The sequence below is a fragment of the Pinus tabuliformis genome, chromosome 7 (genome assembly GCF_031772625.1).
Source record: "Pinus tabuliformis cultivar Carrire ecotype Pingquan chromosome 7, CPIR1, whole genome shotgun sequence".
In the NCBI taxonomy this organism is placed as follows: Eukaryota; Viridiplantae; Streptophyta; class Pinopsida; order Pinales; family Pinaceae; genus Pinus; species Pinus tabuliformis.
In genome coordinates this window covers 962934197-962955288 of record NC_142293.1, presented here as the reverse complement: position 1 = coordinate 962955288, position 21092 = coordinate 962934197, and positions in this window count along the sequence as shown.

The window sequence follows — 21092 nt, the reverse complement described above, 5'->3', positions numbered from 1 at the left end:
CTGTTTTGAATGTAATTCAGGAGTCTGCAAAAAGACCAACTTCCTCAGATCATATCTCCGCAAATATCACGCGAAAGGCTTTGAAATTCGGACCCAAGGTTCAGCATTCGTTCTTCTCAAATGGGTTTTTTTGCAACTTCTGAAACGTCACAGAAAAAAGTTATAGCGAAAATTCCACGATGACCTGTTTGGAGCAGCGAAACCCTAGAATCCAAAGCTCTAATACCAAATGTTATGAAACCAGCTCAAGAAAAGATAGAAAAGATAGATCAACGCCTTAGAATTCAGCCTCTTCGAGGGGGAAACCTCCTTTACATTAAATAAATGAACAATTCTTGGATGATACAAATGACAAATCCTCCTTTCTATATATAGGAGTCTAAGGAGTCACAATATAATCCAACCAACCTAACAATAATAATATAAAGCCACAAAAATAACAATAGAGGGATTCTATGGGGCACATAAATAACAACATGGGGGTAATAGGGGCACAAAAATATAAATAAGGGGTATAAATACAATAGTAATGGGGTAATCAATAGTATTATAGGGACCCAACAGAAGAATCCCTAGATAATTGTCAAACATTGAAGCTAAAGGATGGAATGAAGGCTAGGAATGAGAGGCGGTTAAGAATCTCTCATTCAGCTTAGCAGAGGGAAGGTGAATGAACTCTATCTAGGAGCAGTGAAGAATCCCTAGATAACTGTCAAACATGAGTGAATTAGGGGAAATATGAGCCACAGGGAATTCATATTCATTTCTAATTCAGATGAAAACATATAGAAACAACAGAAATTGAGCATAGAGGGCAATTAAACCAATTCTAAACTATTCATTCTCTCTTCTATTTTGGATGATACATCAATGAAGAACAAAGGTAAGAAACACTTATTGAGTCATGTTTCAGCACAAGAATTCCACATTCAATTCTTCAGAACATTCATACACAGCACACAGTCATTCCTCCAAGCTTTTCAGCAGTTTTTGATTAAGTAAAACATCAAGTATACAGAGCGAGTCTCTCTTGGAGCTATACAACCAACCAACCCCTTTAACAGTGAATTAGGGTGGTTTTTATAAGTAAAATATCTATAAATATCAGATATCAGACAAATCTGCTGTAATAAGTGTCTTTAACCTAATACATGTCTGAAATAAATGCGGGAAAATATCCTCGAGCTGCGCTAGGTGCAGCTGTACCAAAATGAGTTTAATGTGTTATATTTATGGCTTTGTGCTGATCACTTAGCCATAATTGTGCTTTGTGTTTTGATCCATGCTCTTGAGTGCTTTTGAGGAGCATTAACTGTGATGGGAGAGCCTTGATTGGCCTTTACTGCTTTCTTTGACTTTGTTGGAGGTCATTCAATGTCCACCTACATTGGGAATAAAGGTTTTCATTTAAAACATTCGACTGATACTCTTTGCCGCTTCCTGGTTATGGTTTGGCACTGAATGTGCGCCTTTCTCGCTCCTGATACTCTTTAAATTGTTGCATCGACCTTTCATGGCTACTGTTCAGCCCTCTTTTTTCTTTTAAAACTGTGTTTGCCCCTTTCTGAATGCTGCATGAAGAAATTCATGTCATTCAGCGCCTTTCGGGCCTACTGGAGACGAGCTACGAAAGGGATTTCCATTTTGGCCTATTTCCTGTAGCCATAGCGCTAATCGCGCATGAAAAACTGCCTCAGATTTTGATTCTGGGCTTCCTAGGTTGCAATTTGTGCCAGCCCTCAGCACATCAGGGCACAAAAAGGCCCGCCCACCGTAGATCTTGGGCGCGCCAGATCTGACGGTCAGCGGCCCGAGTAAGGCGGCAGACGGTTAGTGACGGGCCTGCGCATATTTAATTATGTGCTTTTATATGGCGCGGGAGAGATTTTAAACATTAGAAATGTGGGTTTTTGGTTTTTTGCAAGCGGGGGGAAATATATTTATGTGCGTGACCTTAGGATAAGGGCGGGCAATGGGTATTGTAGGGTTGGAACTTAGGGGGAGATGGTTGTTAGCGTGACCAGGTGTCAGACTAACTCTTAGTTAGGACATGGAAGGCTAATGCTAAGCCCCAAATGGACTTAACATTTCCCAAACTGATAAAATAGGGCTATAGTGCCTGGGGATGGGAATATGTATATAGGGGAGTTTTTTAACATAGGTTTAGTAGGGGAAGGGGAGATAGATAGGGAGCTACGTAGTAAAATTAGTAGTTAATATGGCAAGTGATAATAAAGCGCTAAGTATGTGAATCTTAGGCTAATAGGGGGGAAAATGATCCATATAGGAAGTATGAACATGCCTTACGCAAAGCAGATCTTTACCAAGGCAAATGATATGGCAAATGATGAAACTAAGAGGTATCAAGCAAATCTTGACCCTTTCGGGGAAGTTAGTGAGTGATTTGGGAAATGAGAAGAAGGGGGAGTTAGACATGCCTCCAGAATTCTGCCATCAAAACACTGCTTTGGTACCTTTGTCATTGATGAGATGAGCTTTCTTTGTCAAGGCCAAAACTGAAGACAATCTGGCTTCTGCAACCCCAGGCTACCTACCCAGCTTAATACTCCTAGCATTTTTTGTTACTTCAGGAAGGGTGCACTTATTCTTGCAAACCCTGATTGCTTTTTCTTTTAATTGCCCTCCTATCTAAATCTACACGTATTTCTTCCAAGGGCCCAGATTAAGCAGTTAGGCTCCTTTGTTTCTCTACCTATCTACAAATCTGACAAGATTAAACTGTTTGGACAAATATTCATTCTCAATATTCTAAAACAAGAAATTGAAACCTAGGGAAGCCAAGATTAAGCTGTTTGGCCTTCCCTTAACAGAAAATTGTTCAAAAAGGAATAACTCATGAAAATTGGAATACAGCAGTGGCATTTAGACTGGCACACTTTCATGGCCTCTTATTTGGCCTCTTTTAGGAAATATGGAGCATTGCAGCATGCAAAGTATGACATATTTGGCATGTAAAAATGTCAATCATGAAATATGAAAACCTGTTGCAACAGGAGGCTAACACCTTCTAAGAAGGCTTGTGACGTCAAGACTTTGGTTATGAGCTTACTCTTATTTCATAATTAATGCAACCAATGATGTTTTCCTATTTCTTGTATGTAACATACTTGATAGCTCATGACTTCTTGACTTTGTGAGTAAATAGATTATTGCTGTTCTAGTTATGTGCTTTGTTGTATTTCGTTTGCATTGTTTCAGGTTGATTACTCATTAGGAGAAGGAAGCGGACGCTGGAGCAATGCAACAGAACTCCATTGACCACCGGGAGGTAGGCCTCCAACTATGACTATTTAAGGAAAGCTATTGTTGATTTGTCGTTGTTTGTGACTAGACCCACTCTAGGGCTAGAGGGATTACCTCTGTCTGCAGAGGGAACACTTTCCTGCATCACAAATTGGCGATTCCGCTGGGGAACCAAAAGCGAAGTGCTCAGGGCAAGGAAGCATTTCTCGGTGGGCAGGGAGAAACGAGGAACAAGAAGTTGGCATTCGCCACCGTCTGTGCCGTCCAACGTTTCCGCCATTACATCTTGTTGCGTACTACGACTGTGATTTCTGATTGCAACCCGATAACGTACATTCTGTCACGTTAGCTACTGGGGGACAAGTACTCGAAGTGTATCGTCATCCTCCAAGAGTTCGACTTGGAATTCACCACTGCCAAGTCTAAGAAATCCCTTGTCTTTGCTGAGTTACTTTGCTCTTTGCCATCTCCTACCGCGCCCTCTCAGTCAGAGGACCATATCCTGGACGAAACTCTGTTCCTAATTAGCACCCTCGATCCCTAGTACGGGGATATCATTCTATATCTGCAGACGTCATCGTTTCGTCCCGATGTGTCTAAGGATGCTCGGGGATGGATTCGTCATCAGTCTCAGCCCTATCATATCATTGGTGACACCCTGTACCATCTCAGCGCTGACTCTGTTCTCCGCCGATGCCTAACATTCGAGGAAGCTGAGCGAGTTTTGAATGACTGCCATTCTGGTGCTTGTGGTGGTCACATGTCTGGATATGCTACTACTCAAAAGATCCTCTGCGCCGGTTATTTCTGACCCTCCATCTTTAAGGATTACATTCTTGCCGTCCGTTCCTGTCATGAGTGCCAGATCTACCAGCGAAAGATGCGTGTGCCTCCCACTCCATTGCACCCTGTTGTCACTGTCAGCCCTTTTTCAAAATGGGGCATTGATTATACGACCTGTAACCCTCGGTCGGGCAGGGGGCATGGGTATATTATCGTTGTCGTTGATTACTTCACAAAATGGGCCGACACAATGCCTACATTATTTGAACACGGTCACACAGTGGCACAATTTTTGTTTAATCATGTTATTTCACAGTTCAGAGTCCCTCAGGCTATCGTCACTGATCACGGGAAGCATTTCCATAATCACGTGATGACCGAGCTAACGACCCAGCTAGGCTTACGACATGATAGTTCGACTCCATACTATCCTCAGGCCGATGGTGTTACAGACATTTTTGGGCACTACAAACCCAAGCATGAAATTTCCATAAACCAAGGGCTCCTAAGTCCCTAAAAGTGTTGTTCTAACCCCTAAAGGAACAAGGTCAACTGATTATAGCTTCTCCCAGAAGTTCTCCATGAAAAACGGCTCAAAACTGGTCAAAACAGGATCATTTCAGCTGCTCCATAGGCAAAGTGCGTTGCATCTCACCTAAGTACACATTGTGGGCGCATTTCATTTAAAAAAGCCCTTCTATGGGGTGCGATGGGCAAGAAGTGACAAATGGCAGTGTCAATCCGCGAGGTGGAGAGGCATGGAATCTTCCAGAAACTTCTCCTGTGACACTTGCCTCTCTGAATTCGACCAAGGATGAGTAAGAGATCATCAATCTCCAAGTGGAAGCAAGAACTATCAGAGGGAAGACACTAATTAAATCACAAGCTAACTCATCTCCCTTACAGATATCTATATATGGATCCCTCATCCCAGAGATCCAGAGGCTGGAATTTTGCATATTGTAAGGAATTGTTGTTGGTTTCTTGAGACAACATCATAGTGTTGGGTGATCTAAGCTTTTTATGAGGTGAAGAAGGGCTTACTTGCTGAGAGGATGATGCTGGGTTAGAACAACTGGTTGTAACTCCCTTGGATCTTTCTTGTTTATCAATAAAATCTATTCAAGTTTTCCTCCATACTCTTGTGTCATTTATGTTTTATGCATTTGTATGGTCAATTTACATCTAATCCTAGATTGTTTATGATTATAGATCTATGTTCTTTTATAGTGTTATGCTACTGTGATCTTACAGGTACTTTGTGAAGCTGGGCGTACAAGCGAGCAAGTAGCGAAAGACTATCAAGAGAGAGGAATCGAACTAGGAGATTAGCGCAAGACAGAGGTTGGTCTTCTCGGTTCTTCTCTCATCTATATTTCATAAAGGAAAAATGAAAGTAGCTTTACCTTGTTTGTTTCTAAGGTAGCTACCACACCTTAGTGGGATAAGCAGTTCTGTGTAGACACTTTTCCCTGTAACAAAATGGCGACTCCGCTGGGGACGAATTAGTTTGTTTGCTTATCTCCCTTGATTGTTTATTTTATAAACTTACAAACGAAGCCTGAAGTCGAGCTGGGTAGCTTTCGAACTGCATTTGCATTTGCTATGCAAATGCAAAGTAGATAAATGCCGCTTCAATCAATCTCTGGGATTTGTTTATGACTTAAACAACTGATTCACAAACTCTCTAATTGCCCTCGTGGTAGCTCTTAGAACCTCCTTAGATCTACCCCTGATTGTTGCATTACTGATTACCATTTGCTCGGCCAAAACCCATGAACTGAACTGCAAACTGTGACTTGGAACCCAAGCAAAGTCTCGTCTCTGGCCCAGTGCAGGTACTGTTCTATGAATCTGAAATTTAGCGCACTTCCCGAGTGTAGTAGGTGCACTGCATTTCAAGTTCACTGTGTTACAGGTGCGCTGATCAGACTAGGCATTGTTCAGTTTTGGTTTCTATGATTCATTGTTTTCAGTTCTATTCATGAATTTTGCTGCCTGTAATCAGTATATCTCTGTTTGAAACCCCTTTTCCTTGCTGTTATTCCGCCTCCATTGTGCAAAAGAACTGTAAATGTTTTTGTGTATTTGTTGAGTCATTTTCAGTTCTCCTTTGCAAAAAGTAACGTAATTGTACTGTCGTCCTTTGATTTGAAAGTGTCGCAAGTGTCGTTTTCAGTCATAGGAAAGAGTTTGGTTGCTATTAATAGTCGATTACCCTGTTACTATTGTATTTGGTCTGAATTTGTAGTTTTTCTAGTGTCGAAAGCAAGTATTCATTTCCAAATCATAAAGTGTTGTGATTGTCTCCATTTTTTATTTTGAAAAGAAACTTGTTAGTAATTGTCGCTTGAAAAGTAATTCAGATTTGTGCATTAGCTTTCTTTTTTACCATTCACATACTAAGAAAGCCGAAAACAAATACATGCATGTGCATTTGCATTTAGACTGTTTGATTGGTTTGATTTAGGATAGTGCATTTAGTGTGTGCTCTTTTCTCTTTGTGAAAGAATACTTGTCACACGGAATGAGTCGATCTTGCAGACAAGATAGACCTTCCTAGAATCTAAAGAAGACCTAATGACAAGCAAACCAACCAGACACTATCTTTCTCTAAATATGCTTTGATAAACAATAGCAAACAAGTGTTTTTAGGGCCTACCTTTGGTCCAACGCAAGCTTGTGGATGCCCTCGCTCCTTTGATCCAAATGAGCTCCTTTTCGCGAATCTGCAAACACAAACAAGGCAAACAAATTAAATAGCACCTGAAAAGCCAATTGCATAAAACATATTTGACATGAAAGTCAAGGAGTCCATGAAACAAATAACATAAGATACTTGTTGAGAAAGATGAGTTTGATTGTATTAATTCAAAAGAAGAACTTTACAACCTTTACCTTGACGCTGTACAAGCTCCTCCCAGGGTCCAACAAGATGTTTCCTCTACTTTGACAAGTTTCACTCACTCTCCAATGGAACCAAGAGATATGTGATCTCTCCTCTCAAGCTCAACCAAAGAGTCTTAATTTCACCAGCATTTACCCTCAAAATGTTCAGCTTCTAACCTCTCTAGTCCTCACCGCAATGCCTGTATTTATAGTGCAATGGAGGGAAGTTACTAGGTCCTCCTTCAAAGGGATAAAGCCCTCTTTCAAAGGGATAGCTCCTTTAGTCAAGGGATTAGCTCCTTTTCTTTTGGGATGCATGAACCACCTCAGAGCGAACAATCCACGTCAAAATTCCTTCTAGAAAACTCTAGAATTAACCCAAAGTGAGTTTTTTAAGATAAAACTTGCGCCTTTTGACTTTCACAGGGGTCCTCACCTACACCGTTAGGGACAGAGCGGGTAGGTACGCAGCTTTTGTACACAGAAGGTGCGGGACCGCAGGTGACCATGAGAGAAAGTGCGGAACCAGAGTTACATTGATTTTTAATGTCTTTCTCCCATTTCCAAAGCTTGATTTGAAGAGCTGAGGTCTTAGACTTGCTTAGGAGGATAGTAGAAGTGATGATAGACCCATACTGACTGTAAATAATCATAGTGACGATATTTTTGTGTAACAGATTTCCCCCTAAAGTGCGAAGTCTGTAGTAGATGAGGATTTCATTTATCATATAGGAAGAGTGAAGCACTTTATCATTTCGAGGATCATCTTGTGGAGAGCCCGGTCGAAACCTGTAAAAACATTCAATGCAAGATATATATGAGATCATATCATCGCTGAGGTAGGCATTCCCATACTCAGATCAAAAGTAACTAGAAAACTATCTACTGCTCTGATATAGGAATGATGTTGTAAGACATCACAAGTATAGACTCGTGTGAACACAGTATGGACGCAGCCATCTGTTTATAAATAGTCCACAACACAATGAATACAAAATTCCCCGCAGCCTGGATAGTGGAAACTAGATCCAGGGTCTTAATTTCTACTTCCCGAAATAGTACAATTCTATACATGCGAATAAATGTGTTGATGTCGAACATGTCACGGAATCCTTTGATCAGAAGTCAATGATGTAAACTGTCGTCAAAGGCGAGAAACCTACCATTGAGGCATGCAGATCTCAAGGTACTGACGATTCCTAGATCATCTTTCTAGATATTGTGCTGATGTCTATAGAAAGCGATCCGTCGCAGGCAAGCCCACAACACGAAATCATAGATCAAGTTGAAGAAAATTAGTTGCAAAGACTGACTCAGGGATGGTAAAGATGGATGACAGATATTTTGCAGATGAATGGCTTATTGGCAGTGACCTCTTGAACACATAACGACACGACAGATGGCTTGGTAACAATTGACCCAAAGTTAATACCCAGAAACTGGCTGAAGACTTTCAAGGTGGTTTGACCAACTGTTAGGCAAAGGATTTCCCAACCCAGGTGAATGAAAGTGTCGTGTTCAAGAGCGGTTACAAAGTATGACAAACAGACTCATTTTTCTCCCTTTTCCCCCACCATTTCTGGTAAGTACCTCTTTATTTTGGACAAGCTTGAGGAGGATAACATTTGCTTGATTATAAGCTCATCCTTCGGATGAGTCCAACTTAGTTTATATTCGAACCCTAAGAAGGAGTGGTTCGTTCCTGTTTGTAATTGAACAGGTCCTTTACTGTGAAATTTTAACGAGTCCAGTATAGGAGAAACTTGGCGTTTTTCAATTTTAGAGAGTCTGAAAAAACTTAAGAAGACTCCAGGGTGGACCTTTTTCATAAATTTGTGTCTCCCAAGCCCGAAAAAGTATAAAATAATACTTGAGAGAACCGTTTGTTCTTTTACGACCAAGGGGTACTTTTCGTTATTAGTGTCACTAATCCGAAAAAGTAAAAAAGCGATCAACGACATGTCGTTTTATAACCAATATCGAATTTGAAACGACAAAAATCCGGCAATCTTTTCGTATTTTTACGGTCAGAAAAGAGTTGTAAGTGGACCGTCTTTTAATTCCGTTTTAACAAGTGTAAAAGAAACGCTCGGCAATCTTTTCATATTTTAGGAGTCAGAAAAGGGTTTAAAGATGACTCTACTTGTTTTTTCGTTGAAAATGATAGATTTCGCCTGAATAATCCTTTATTCCGCACAAAAACACAAACATTACTCATACCTGTTTGAAATGGATAAAAATTTCACAAAATACCGTTTCAAAGTGAAACATAAACAAATTTGCAATTCATTTACTCAAAAAACTTATAAAAATGGCCTTTGTCAATTCATTTTTACCGTTTGAGTTTGGGTGAGAAAATAGTGCTTTTGCTTAGAAAACTTCCCGTGAAGATTGTGGAAAATCCAACCGTCGGAATCGAGCGCCGTCTTTTCCAGGTAATCCACATCATCCTACACTTCATTTTCAACCATTTAGTTTTTTTATTTAGTCCTTCATTTCATTTTTTGGGAGGGGTTTTAGGCGCAAAACCCACGCGCGGGGGTCTGCAGGTTTACCATTGCGGACCCGCGGACCCCGACTTTTTCTCCATTGGGAAAAAGCTTGGGGTTCGCACCTTCTGTGTAGACAAAGTGCAGACCCCCGCACTATGTCTAACTCAGACGGTGCATACCCCGCCGCAAGGGTTTTGAACCCAAAGATTCTCAAAAATGGACCAATCAAAATATTTTCTAGCAATTTAATTAATCTTTATACTTGATGCAGAGAGTACATCATGCTAGATTGGCGCGAACGAGAGCATGAGGACGTGGATGCTGCCACATGGAATCATCAGCCTTCACTTGATGCTTTGAAGGCATGCGAATTGTACAAATTCTGGACCATTCCTGGCATGAGGGCTCAGGTGGATTTCTTATAGTGGCTGGTTGAAAGATGGAGCATACAGGACCACTGCTTTTTCATTGGCGGCCACCAGCTTGAAATTGAGCTGGCGGACATTTATTTCTTGACTGGTTTGCCTAAGAGAGGCGAAGACTTGACTCTGCACGGGACTAGGCCAGGTGGCCAGTTTGTCGATAGCCTCCAGCTAGAGTATTGCAACAGCCAGGCTAGAGACAAAGGGATAGACATAAAGACTATATCCCGTCCTAAGCTCATGGTGATTGCGTTTACTGTCACCAGACTTTGCGGAGCTGCCGCATTACATATTGCCACCGGATCCCAGATGCGTATGGCAGTTGATTGCTTTCGAGGCACCATCTTCAACTGGTGCAATGCTGTGCTGGCCAATGTGAAAGGCCAACTGACCAGGGCCAAGAGCGGACGACTAAAGACCTTTGGTTATGGGGCTTTGGTCGTGAGTTTTGGCCTGGAGAGGGTTCCTATGTTGATCCCACAGCACCTTACTGTTGGAGCTGGGCTTCCTCGAGAGCCCAAACTGATGCGATGGGTCACAGTCATGGCCCGTCACCCGGACGAGAGGACAGAAGTTGCTCGGTTCAAACCTGAGTATTTCCAATGGTTGGAAAACCAGGTCTTTTCCATTCAGGACATCCCTTACGCTGGGATAGATTTTCGTGGTGACCCAGACATGGCTCTTCCACCAGGAGAGCAGTGGGACGAGTCAGGTAAAATCCTTTTCAACTTTTCCTATTTTATTTTTTTTATTTATTTTTCCATCGTCTCAAAACTGATAGTAAAAATTTCAAATGCATATGTGGGTCCACAGCGACCAGCCGCTCTCTGGCCTTTTGAGAGGAGGCAACCAGTTGCACCTGCGCCAGCCCCACAAGACAAATTAGCAGAGGTTTTGGCCGAGTTGGAGGGTCATCTCGAGCGCTTGACAGGAGATATTCCTGAGACCACTATAGACGACATTCCTCGTCGACTTCAGCGCTATGTGATTGGAGTCCCAGGACCTTTTAGGAGGTTCCTTTGCAAGGTGGCCCGTGCAGTGGTTTCTTATAGAGATCATCACCAGTGGTAGGATGATCGCCTATTGTGGGCACATGTGACATTTTGCTTTTTGTACTTATCATTTTTGCCGATCATAAGGTGTTTTTCAACCTATGATCGAAGACGATGTATTTTTTGACACACTCCTATATATATATCACTATTACCGGCTTATCTTGTAAATCATGTTATGGAATGGTTTTAAATTTACATGTATGATTATTGCAAATGTCTATTTAACATTCGAGAAGCAATTGCATCTGCTAATGTATTTAAAGACCTTGGAATATGCTGATATTCAATGTAATCAAACTCACGTTCCAAGAGACGCACTCTCAAAAATAATCTTAATAACACTGGATTTCTAATGGCATACACTCTATTAAGCTGTAATACAACGAGTTTAGAATCTAACCTCACTATCAAACTCCGAATCCCAAATGAAATAGATTCAGATAATAACTCAATCACTGCACTATACTTTGCAATGTTGTTTGTTATTTGACCGAGGCTTACCCCATGCATAGAAACTAACTCGTCAGAGGGCGAATAGATAACCCAAGCTGCGGAAGAGATGTTCCATGTATTACGACAAGCACCATCATCAAATCCAATGTATGTTTGGAGAGGCATCGACATCTGCAATATCAAGAGTAAAACCAAGATAAGCAGGAATAATGACGAAAAAACACTCTCTAAGCTAAGCACACTTTTTTAAACTAAAACACACTAGCTAGAAAGAAAAAACTATCCTAAAAATCTCCATACCCATTCTTTTAAGCATAGTACCTCTTCAAGTAAAGGCCATTTCTGGGTTTACCAAAAGAGTCCCCATCAAAGCCTACCAATTCATAGGCCCCTTTTGCTAGCTTTCGCTTAACAATATAGGGACCATGCCACATAGGAACGAATTTCCCAGTGCCTAATTTATCATTAGCTTGATCATACAATAACACTAGGTCTCCTTCTGAAAAATTTCGAGGGGTCACATTCCAATCATACTGAGCTTTTATACATTTTGCGTGAGTCTCGATCGCCAATGCAACATCATGTCGATTCTCATCTAATTGAGCTAAGTATAACAAACGCTTTTCCTCTTCGGAAGTAGCTGGAAGTAACTCGATGGTCATTTGCAGTGACGGGATTTTGCACTCAATGGGTAACACAGCTTCCAAACCATAAACTAGTTGGAAAGGAGTGAACCCTGTTGATGTTTTTTCTGAAGTTCGGTATGCCCAAAGCGCTGAAAATAGCATGTTGCGCCAATTCGACCGATGAATCCCAATGATTCGTCGGATCATGATAACTAAAACTTTGTTGATGGATTCAACCAGACCATTCGCTTGTGGATAATAAGGAGTTGAACTATCGTGACGTAAACCAAGCTGGCCTGTAAGTTTGGTCATCATAACATTTCGAAAATGACGCCCATGATCAGTGATTATCGCTTGTGGGACACCAAACCTAGCAATTATATGATTGAACACGAAAATTGCAGTTGTATTGCCATCTGCCTCGAATGTAGGCATCGCCTCGGCCCACTTAGTAAAATAATCTACCGCAAGGATGATATATGCATGCCCCCCGGCTGAGTGAGGGTTACATGTAATAAAATCGATACCCCATTTGGCAAAAGGACCAACGACAATTATAGGGTGGAGAGGAGCAGGTGGAGCGCGCATCTTACGATCAAAAATCTGGCAGTTGTGGCATTTTCGGATCGCGGTAATACAATCTTTAAACAAGGACGGCCAGAAATAGCCAGCGTGCAATATATTTTGGGCTGTGGCATACCCAGACATATGACCACCACATGCTCAAGAGTGACAGTCATTTAGAACCCTTTCAGCCTCTTCGTGAGTTAAGAAACGTCGAAAAATAGAGTCTGCCCCACAACAATAAAGAGTATCTCTAATAATTTTGAATTGTTGCGAGTGGAACCGAATTTTCCGACGTTCCAACCTTCAAATTTCTGGCTGAAAGGATTGGGTCTGGAGATAGATGATGATATCCCCATACCATGGATTTAAAGTGCTGATTAGAAACAAAGATTCGTTCGCAATGGGCTCCTCTTCCACAGTTTCCGTGTCAGCACGCGGGAAGTCACACATTAACTCTGCAAAAGCTAAAGATTTCTTAGACTTAGATTTTTCAAATTCCAAGTCGAACTCCTACAGGATAACGATCCATTTAGAGTACTTGCACCCTAACAATTGTTTGGTCAAAATGTAGATCATAGGGTTGCAATCCGAAATTACCGTAGTTTTACGTAGTAAAATGTAGTGACGAAAACGTTGGACAGCTTGAATGGCTGCCAATGCCAATTTCCCCACATGTGAGTATTTTAGCTCAGTTGGATTTAACGTTCGATTAAGGTAATATATCACATGTTCCATTCTGAATTCATCTTCCTGAACTAAGACCATTCCAATGGTGGAATGGGAGGTGGCGAGATACAAAAAGTAATCCTGGTTGTAGTTGGGAGGATGCAACAACGGTGCATGGGTCAACGCGTGTTTGAGTGCATCAAAAGATTTCTGAGCTATCTCATCCCAAGAGAATTGAGTGTTCTGTTTCAACAACCGTGTAAAACCCTTTGTAACCTCGACGTAGTTAGGAATGAATCGTCGTAAAAAGTTTGCTTTCCCCTGCAAACTTTGGAGTTGGCGAAGACTCGAAGGAGGAGGAAAATTGATGATAGCTTCGACCTTCGAGGGATCAACGCGAATGCCGGCTTTCGAAACTACAAATCCCAGCAATCGACCCATTTCTATACAGAAGACACATTTGTGTGGGTTCAACCGAATACGATAATGCCTATGCCTCATAAAGATTGCTCGTAAATGGACGAGGTGATCAGCTCGATGTAATGAATGAGCAGGCAAGTCATCGAGATAGGGTTGCACAATGTGCTTGATGTCATGAAACGCATAAGACATCACCCTCTGAAAATTTTCTCTGGCATCCTTAAGCCCAAAAGGTAATTTGCAATAAGCAAATGTCCCCCATGGACAAATGAAAGCCGTTTTTGGTTGATCGGCAGGTACAATGTTGATTTGATTGTATCCGGAAAAACCGTCCATAAAGGAAAATATTTCGCTGCTGGCACAATCATCAATGATTTGATCAATATAGGGAGTTGGGTAGTTGTCCTTTAGACAGGCTCGATTAATGTCCCTATAGTCGATGCATATTCTTATTGTCCCCTGTTTTTTGTTAACCAGAACAATATTCAATATCCAATCCATTAGCGGGATCGGATAAATGAAACCTGCTTTCAACAGTTTTTCAACTTCTTCTTTAATTGCAACAGCTTTTCGTGGGTGAATCTGACGCAAACGTTGCCGGACGGGTTTAGCGTCCGGGTAAGTCTCGATCTCATGAACAACAATCGCGGGATCAATTCCTGTCATTTCCTCATAGGACCAGGCAAACACGTTGTGGAATTCTTGAAATAGGGCCTTATATAATTGAATTTCATCATCTGTACACGAGGCACCTTTATGAATGTTCTCAACAATTCCGGGCTTAACCGAAATGTCAATGGGAATAGTTCGAGAGATGTTTCCCAAATTTAACTCTGAATTGGGATGTTTCATTGGATTCTAAGGTTCCTTGACATATTCAGTCGTAAAGATTGATGAGAAATCATTTTCAAAACGATCATCCTCAGGTAAAAATGAAGATCTGTGATGGAGATCTTCCCATGGTAAATCATCTACACATAGGATTTCACGAATTTGCTCATCAGAGTGAACAAGTTCAGAAAACGTAGTTAAATCTGAGGTTGATGTGAAAAGTGATTCCTCACGGACCACATTCATTAAGTCATTTTCGATTGAACACGGGTCGGCAAAAGACTGCACGGCTTCATAGGCAATTCCATATGGACTCAAAGGCATGGAATTACCAAATGAGTCTATTTCAGATTCAGAAGGAACGATCCAAGGATCGTCATAAAAAATGGTGTCTGATGTAATCATATGAATGGTTGCAAATGAAGATGATGCATTGATTGGAGGAAAAGGAAAAGTTCCCAGTAAACCGACATCTTTAACTAATCCTACTCCAACATCCTTATATGGGATAGTCGATTTACCGACATGCTGAATACTCTCCGAAGAGGCTGGGTCGGATGAAAAGTAAGCCAGTTGGTCTATTGTTACGATCTTTCCATTATGTGGAAACTTTATTACTCAGAAGACTGATGAAACGACCGCTGTCATAGCGTACGACCAACTTTGACCCAATAGAAGGTTGTAATCTAGAGGGGCATCAACCACCTCCACATCTAGATTAACGATTTTTCCTTCAACCCCTATAGGAAAATCCTGTAGAATTGTCGGGGATTGATTTAGTGAAGGAGAACCAAGCGATCTCCAACACTGTATCGACATAATACACGTTGAGGCTCCCTCATCAATTACAGTCCGATGAATAGGCCTGTTTTTGACTATCACTGGGATCTGGAAATCCATTTGATGAGGCAAACACGGTGTACTATTTTCTAGATCAAAGATTATTAGGTTCGGGTCCTGAACGTCAACAGCTCCTATAGCCGACAAAAGTAATTTACGTTGTGCTGGGCATGATTGCAGCACTTCCAAAGCTGACATTGTTGAGGGTGAAACAGTTAAATCCTCAACAATGTTATAATTCTGAGCCGCTCTCGCATGTGGATTGAAAGCTGACTTTCGAAGCATACCCTTGGCGGGCAGTTTGATTACTAAGTCTGGATTAGGTTTCTCGATATGTAGTGGATCGGAACCGGGAGATGAGGTTGATGGATTAGAATGAGAAGATTCTGCTTCTTTGCCATCAACAGGACTTTTACTACCATAATCTTGCGATCGAGTCACAATCCTAACATGGGACATCATTAATATGGGTTCTTCATTGGCACTCGAGGAAGAACCTATCATCTTACTGTCTTGACTTGGAAATGGATCCTTCAAGACAGCAGGAGTTCGGGAACCTTTGACAATCTTCGCAACCTCTGCACGATGAGGGCAGTCTCTTGTAAAATGTTCTTCGTCACAAATGAGACAAGGATAACGAGGTTTGCGCTTTTCATCATTGGATTCTGCCTTTTCAGGTTTCTCCTTTGAACTTTTGTCCGTTTTATTCTTCTTCTTTGCTTTCTTCTTCCCACCGATTTTGATTTAGTCGTAGATGACTCTACAACGTGAATATCGACGGAAACCTCTGCAGAAGAATCTCCTGTCGAGGAATCAGGCAAGGTTATGATAGGATAAGAATTCTTGGAAGACTTCTTCTTACTTTTAGTGTTAACTGTACCAATCATAACGTCAGCGATATGAGATCCCGAAGGAGCTGCAGTGATTTGATTTGACTTGGGAAGATCGGGGATCTTTTCGTGTAACGTACCTGACTGAGTATAGACCAAGTCAAGGTACTGTGCTTGAGCAATCACTTGCTCCTCAGTAACAACTCCGGCTTTAACAACATATTCAGTGATCCTTGGCAACAAAGATTTTACAAACCACTCAGCCAAGATTTGATCCGGAATAAATACCTTCACTAAACGTCGTCGACGTCTCCACTCATGAATATGATCTGAAATGTACGTGGATGACGATTGTTTTAGCGAAGTTAACAATTCCGAACCATTGTCATATCTGACTGGCAACTGAAAATGAGTTAAAAACGAGGTAGCTAACTGACTAAAATTATAAAAAGTGCCTCGCGGTAACTCAATGTACCACTTGGCCGCGAGACCAATTAGAGTGCGCCGAAAAAGTCTAAGACGGATCGAATCATCTGTGAAGGAGTTAGACGCACACCAGAGGTGGTAAGTCATCACATGGTTCGATGGGTCCTCTCCAGATTTACCTTCGAACTTGGGAATGTCACTGGGCAACTTATTCGGCATTGGCGGCCAAAACAGAAGATAATTAATCGGATCGTTCATTAGGTGCGACAAATCAGGTAAGTCCAAAGTTGCGATAAATGGTAACTGCCGATTAGGATCCCTAAAACTCTGGGTCATGAGACTAGCCCCAGGAGGAGGATATCCAGGATAACTAGGAATAGGAATCGCGTTCGGGATATTGTATCCTCCCGGAAAACCAGGATTAACCGGACCGTACTGGGGTTGTTGAGGTTGTTGATAAGTGTACCCAGGGTACGGTTGATACTGATAGACTGGTTGCTGAACAGCAGGACCGAATTGGTATTGTCCCTGGTATGGTTGATAGGTGAATTGAGGTTGACTTGTGACAACCGTACTTAAACCAGGTTGTCCTACAGGCATCTGAACCGTAGTTTGAATCGTGGATCCAGATGGTGGTAAAGATGTCTGAGGAGTAGATACAGGAACAGTAGAAACCGGAGCTGTCGATACTCCAGAAGTAGGTGGGGTAGATTGAACAGATGTTGTGGCAGTTGCAGCAGTCGTTTGAGATGGAGTACGAGGTGTAGTAGGCCCAGACTGAGAAAATACCGAAGGTACAGAAGTTTGAATGTTAGATTGGACTGGTTGCTGGGGTGAACCAGAAACTAAGGGTTGTCCAGTTTGAGATGACAACTGTACACTTGGCTGCAACACCTGTTGAGTTTGCGATGGATCCCACACTATATTCATTCCAGGGTACTGACCCATAACAGGTTGAGAATATTGAGGACCATAACCGGGTTGAGGGTAGGATTGATAATTGTAAGGTACATTTCTCGTTCCTTGAACATAAGATTGACCTTGGGGTGGTTGGAAACCTTGGTTCGAGTACTGACCTTGGGGTAGATACCCCTGAGGCATGTACTGATCCTGGGTTGACCTTGAGGTATAAATTGATACTGGGGTTGACCTTGGGGTACATATTGATTCTGGGGTTGACCTTGAGGAACGTATTATACCGTAGGTACATACTGTCCTTGAGGTTGCCCCCCAGATGCAAATTGTGTACCTTGAGGTTGCCCCTCAGGCGTTAATTGAGGCTGCCCCCCAGGCGGTAACTGGCCACCTTGAGGTTGATAATTGGGAATAGAACCTGACATCATAAGAATGTCTTCTACGCTCAACGGCTTTGCACCATTGCTTCCAGTGAATAACCCTTGTTCAATGGGTTGAGGAGATGCTCCCGAAAAAGTACCAGAAAGTGACTGATACCCAGAGGGAACAGAAGGACCGCCGTACAAAAAAGATTCAGGCGATTGAGTAAACATGGATGACTGACCTGACATATTTACGGGAGTATAAAAACCTATAGGATGATAAGGAGCACGAGGTGGTGAAAAACTTAACGCTGGGTTTTCCAAATAATTAGTCAAAGAAAGATACCAAGTAGTACTTCGAGGTGGACTGTAAAAAATTGATTCACGCTCCCTTAGATCAATAACAGGTTGATTTTCAGGGATAGGGATGCCTACTTCTTCTTCCGGAGCAAGTTCTTCAATAGCTATCAAACCAGAAGGAAGATTTTTGGTGATTACTCTTTCTACCCTAGGTGAATTAGGACCACTAGAAGTTGGAGAGACAAACCCCGATGTTGGAGTAACAGGTTTAGATATCTCAGGTTCTTCACCTATATCACTAGTAGATGAAAAGCTACCAGCAAGTTCGGAAACCGAAATAGATTCAGGATTATAACCTGTTACTAGAGTTTGGTAATCAGGATGTACAACCAACGAAGACTCTCCTTCTTCAGGTGACCCAACTTTACTACCACTAGGAGTTACGAGGACTTTCAAGCCTTCAAGCTGGCTCGGGACTTCTTCAGGAGGTTGGCCCCGAAGTCTACGGGACTTCCTCAGTAAATCAGCCACGGTTACAAACTCAGGAGACTGGCCCCGAAGTCTACGGGACTGTCTTGGTAATTCAGCCATAGTTAAAAACTTTTAACTACTTCACACGCAAACAAAGTAAAATCTCAATGAAAACCACCTAAAGCCTCTAAAGAACCAAACAAATTTGAATCACACGCCTAAAGAATCTAGAGATCAAACACACACAAGCAGTAACTTTCCGGACCGAAAACACTAGTTGGTGATGAAATCCAGCGTCGCAGAATTCAGTACAGAAATGGTGGTTGGAACAGTTACCCCGACAACCTGCTTAATGAATATACTGGACCAAGTTCCTCCACTTAACCATCTCGAGTGAAGTGAACCCCCCAGAAAATCCGAGTCTAGCCGACGTCTGTTCCAGGTACAGTGGGATCTTCCCACCACTGTCACCTTAGGAAGAATCCTAAAGAATATGGTCACTAAGGCTACCAACTGAGACAAATAAACATGGGGGAACAGTCTATGATCCGATACGCACGCAAGGGCAGAGTAGCAAGCTCAATCCTCTTGAAGGCTCCTTGACATAATCCAAGGTTTACCAACAAGTGACACCAGGCTCCTCGACAATGGTTTATCCGAGGTTTACCGTTTTTAATACGTGAATATCTGGCGTCGTTCCCAATGAGGAAGGATTGATTCCCACACTGGTTCGGACACGATCTCGTGCTTCTCCTTTAAGAGGAGCTTTCCCAGAGCATAAATGCAACAATTTGATTTCTTCCTACCACAAGATACAACTACTTGTTTGTTTTTACTGTCTTGGAGAGTTAATTACTCTCCTAGTCCAAGACACTAGCCTAAGCTAAGTTGGTGTATCAGAGCCATAGAAATAAAATGTTACTAGATGAATTTTACTTTAAGCGTTAATTTTAGTGGTTTTTGCTTAAGTCAAGAGGTGGCGGAGATGAAACTCGTGGTGTAAAGACTCGACTCGAAATCACTAAAAAGATGCACCTAAGATGATTTAAACAATCTTTTCTCTTCGATGAACTTCTAAACTAAGAAAGAGTTTGAGAATGCAAATACTTTGTAAACACAAATCTTTCTCAATTAAACAAATTAAAAGAAGATCTTTTCCTTTCCAAAGCACTCAAAACGAGACAACTAGCTATTTCACCAAAATTTCCCTTTTCTTTTCAAAGCACTCAACCACTACAAAAACAAACTTTTTCCAAAAGAGATTTTTTTATATTTTGTAAATAAAACACTCAAAACTAATGAAAATGACTAACTTTGAGAGCTACAAACTATAAAAATCTACTTGAAGTCAAAGCCTACTAAAAGTCTTTTTGAGGATGTTTTACTTAGCTAAATGTGAGCTAAGGACTAATTTATGCAGAATCACAATTAGTCAAAAAATAACCAATCTCTCGTTTTCTTTTTTTATTTTTAATGAAAATTCCAACTTTCAAATACAAGTTTTTCGAAATTTTGAAATGAGAAAACACAAAGCGGATTCCTCAACAAGGGGAGATTTCATAAATGGTCAGACTCATAAGAATACTGGTACACACCAAGGTAATCTGTGGTCCCTACGGCTTCTAAGCTCAGAGCCACTACACAACCAAAAACGAAAAACAAACCCAACAAGCAAAATTCCTAGAAATTCCAACTAAAACCCTAACACTAATGAAATTAAACCAAGGAAAGTTTTTGACAGGGAACAAGCAGGTCTGGGCAATGGCTAAAACCTATAAACAAATTCTAAACTGATAAAAAAGAGAAAAATTTTCAAATTTTCAAATTTTTGACAGGGTACGCAGGCAACCTGTTTACACAGGTGCGTTCACACTCTGTGTACAAAGGAAAAGTGCGTACAGGTACGCACTGTGCCTAACTCAAAGGGTGCGTACCTCTCCCAAAACTATGAAAAATAAAAACTGACTCAAAATTAACTAAATTCACCCAATCCCACAATCATCAAGTCAAAAACAGAAACAGAAAATACAGTTTCTCAGGTCAAAGTATAAACAAGGAAAACAATCAAGCTCCCCAGTGGAGTCGCCATTTTGTCACACGGAATGAGTCGATCTTGCGGACAAGATAGACCTTCCTAGAATCTAAAGAAGACCTAATGACAAGCAAACCAACCAGACACTATCTTTCTCTAAATATGCTTTGATAAACAATAGAAAACAAGTGTTTTTAGGGCCTACCTTTGGTCCAACGCAAGATTGTGGATGCCCTCGCTCCTTTGATCCAAACGAGCTCCTTTTCGGGAATCTGCAAACACAAACAAGGCAAACAAATTAAATAGCACCTGAAAGGCCAATTGCATAAAACATATTTAACATGAAAGTCAAGGAGTCCATGAAACAAATAACATAAGATACTTGTTGAGGAAAATGAGTTTGATAGTATTAATTCAAAAGAAGAAGAGCTTTACAACCTTTGCCTTG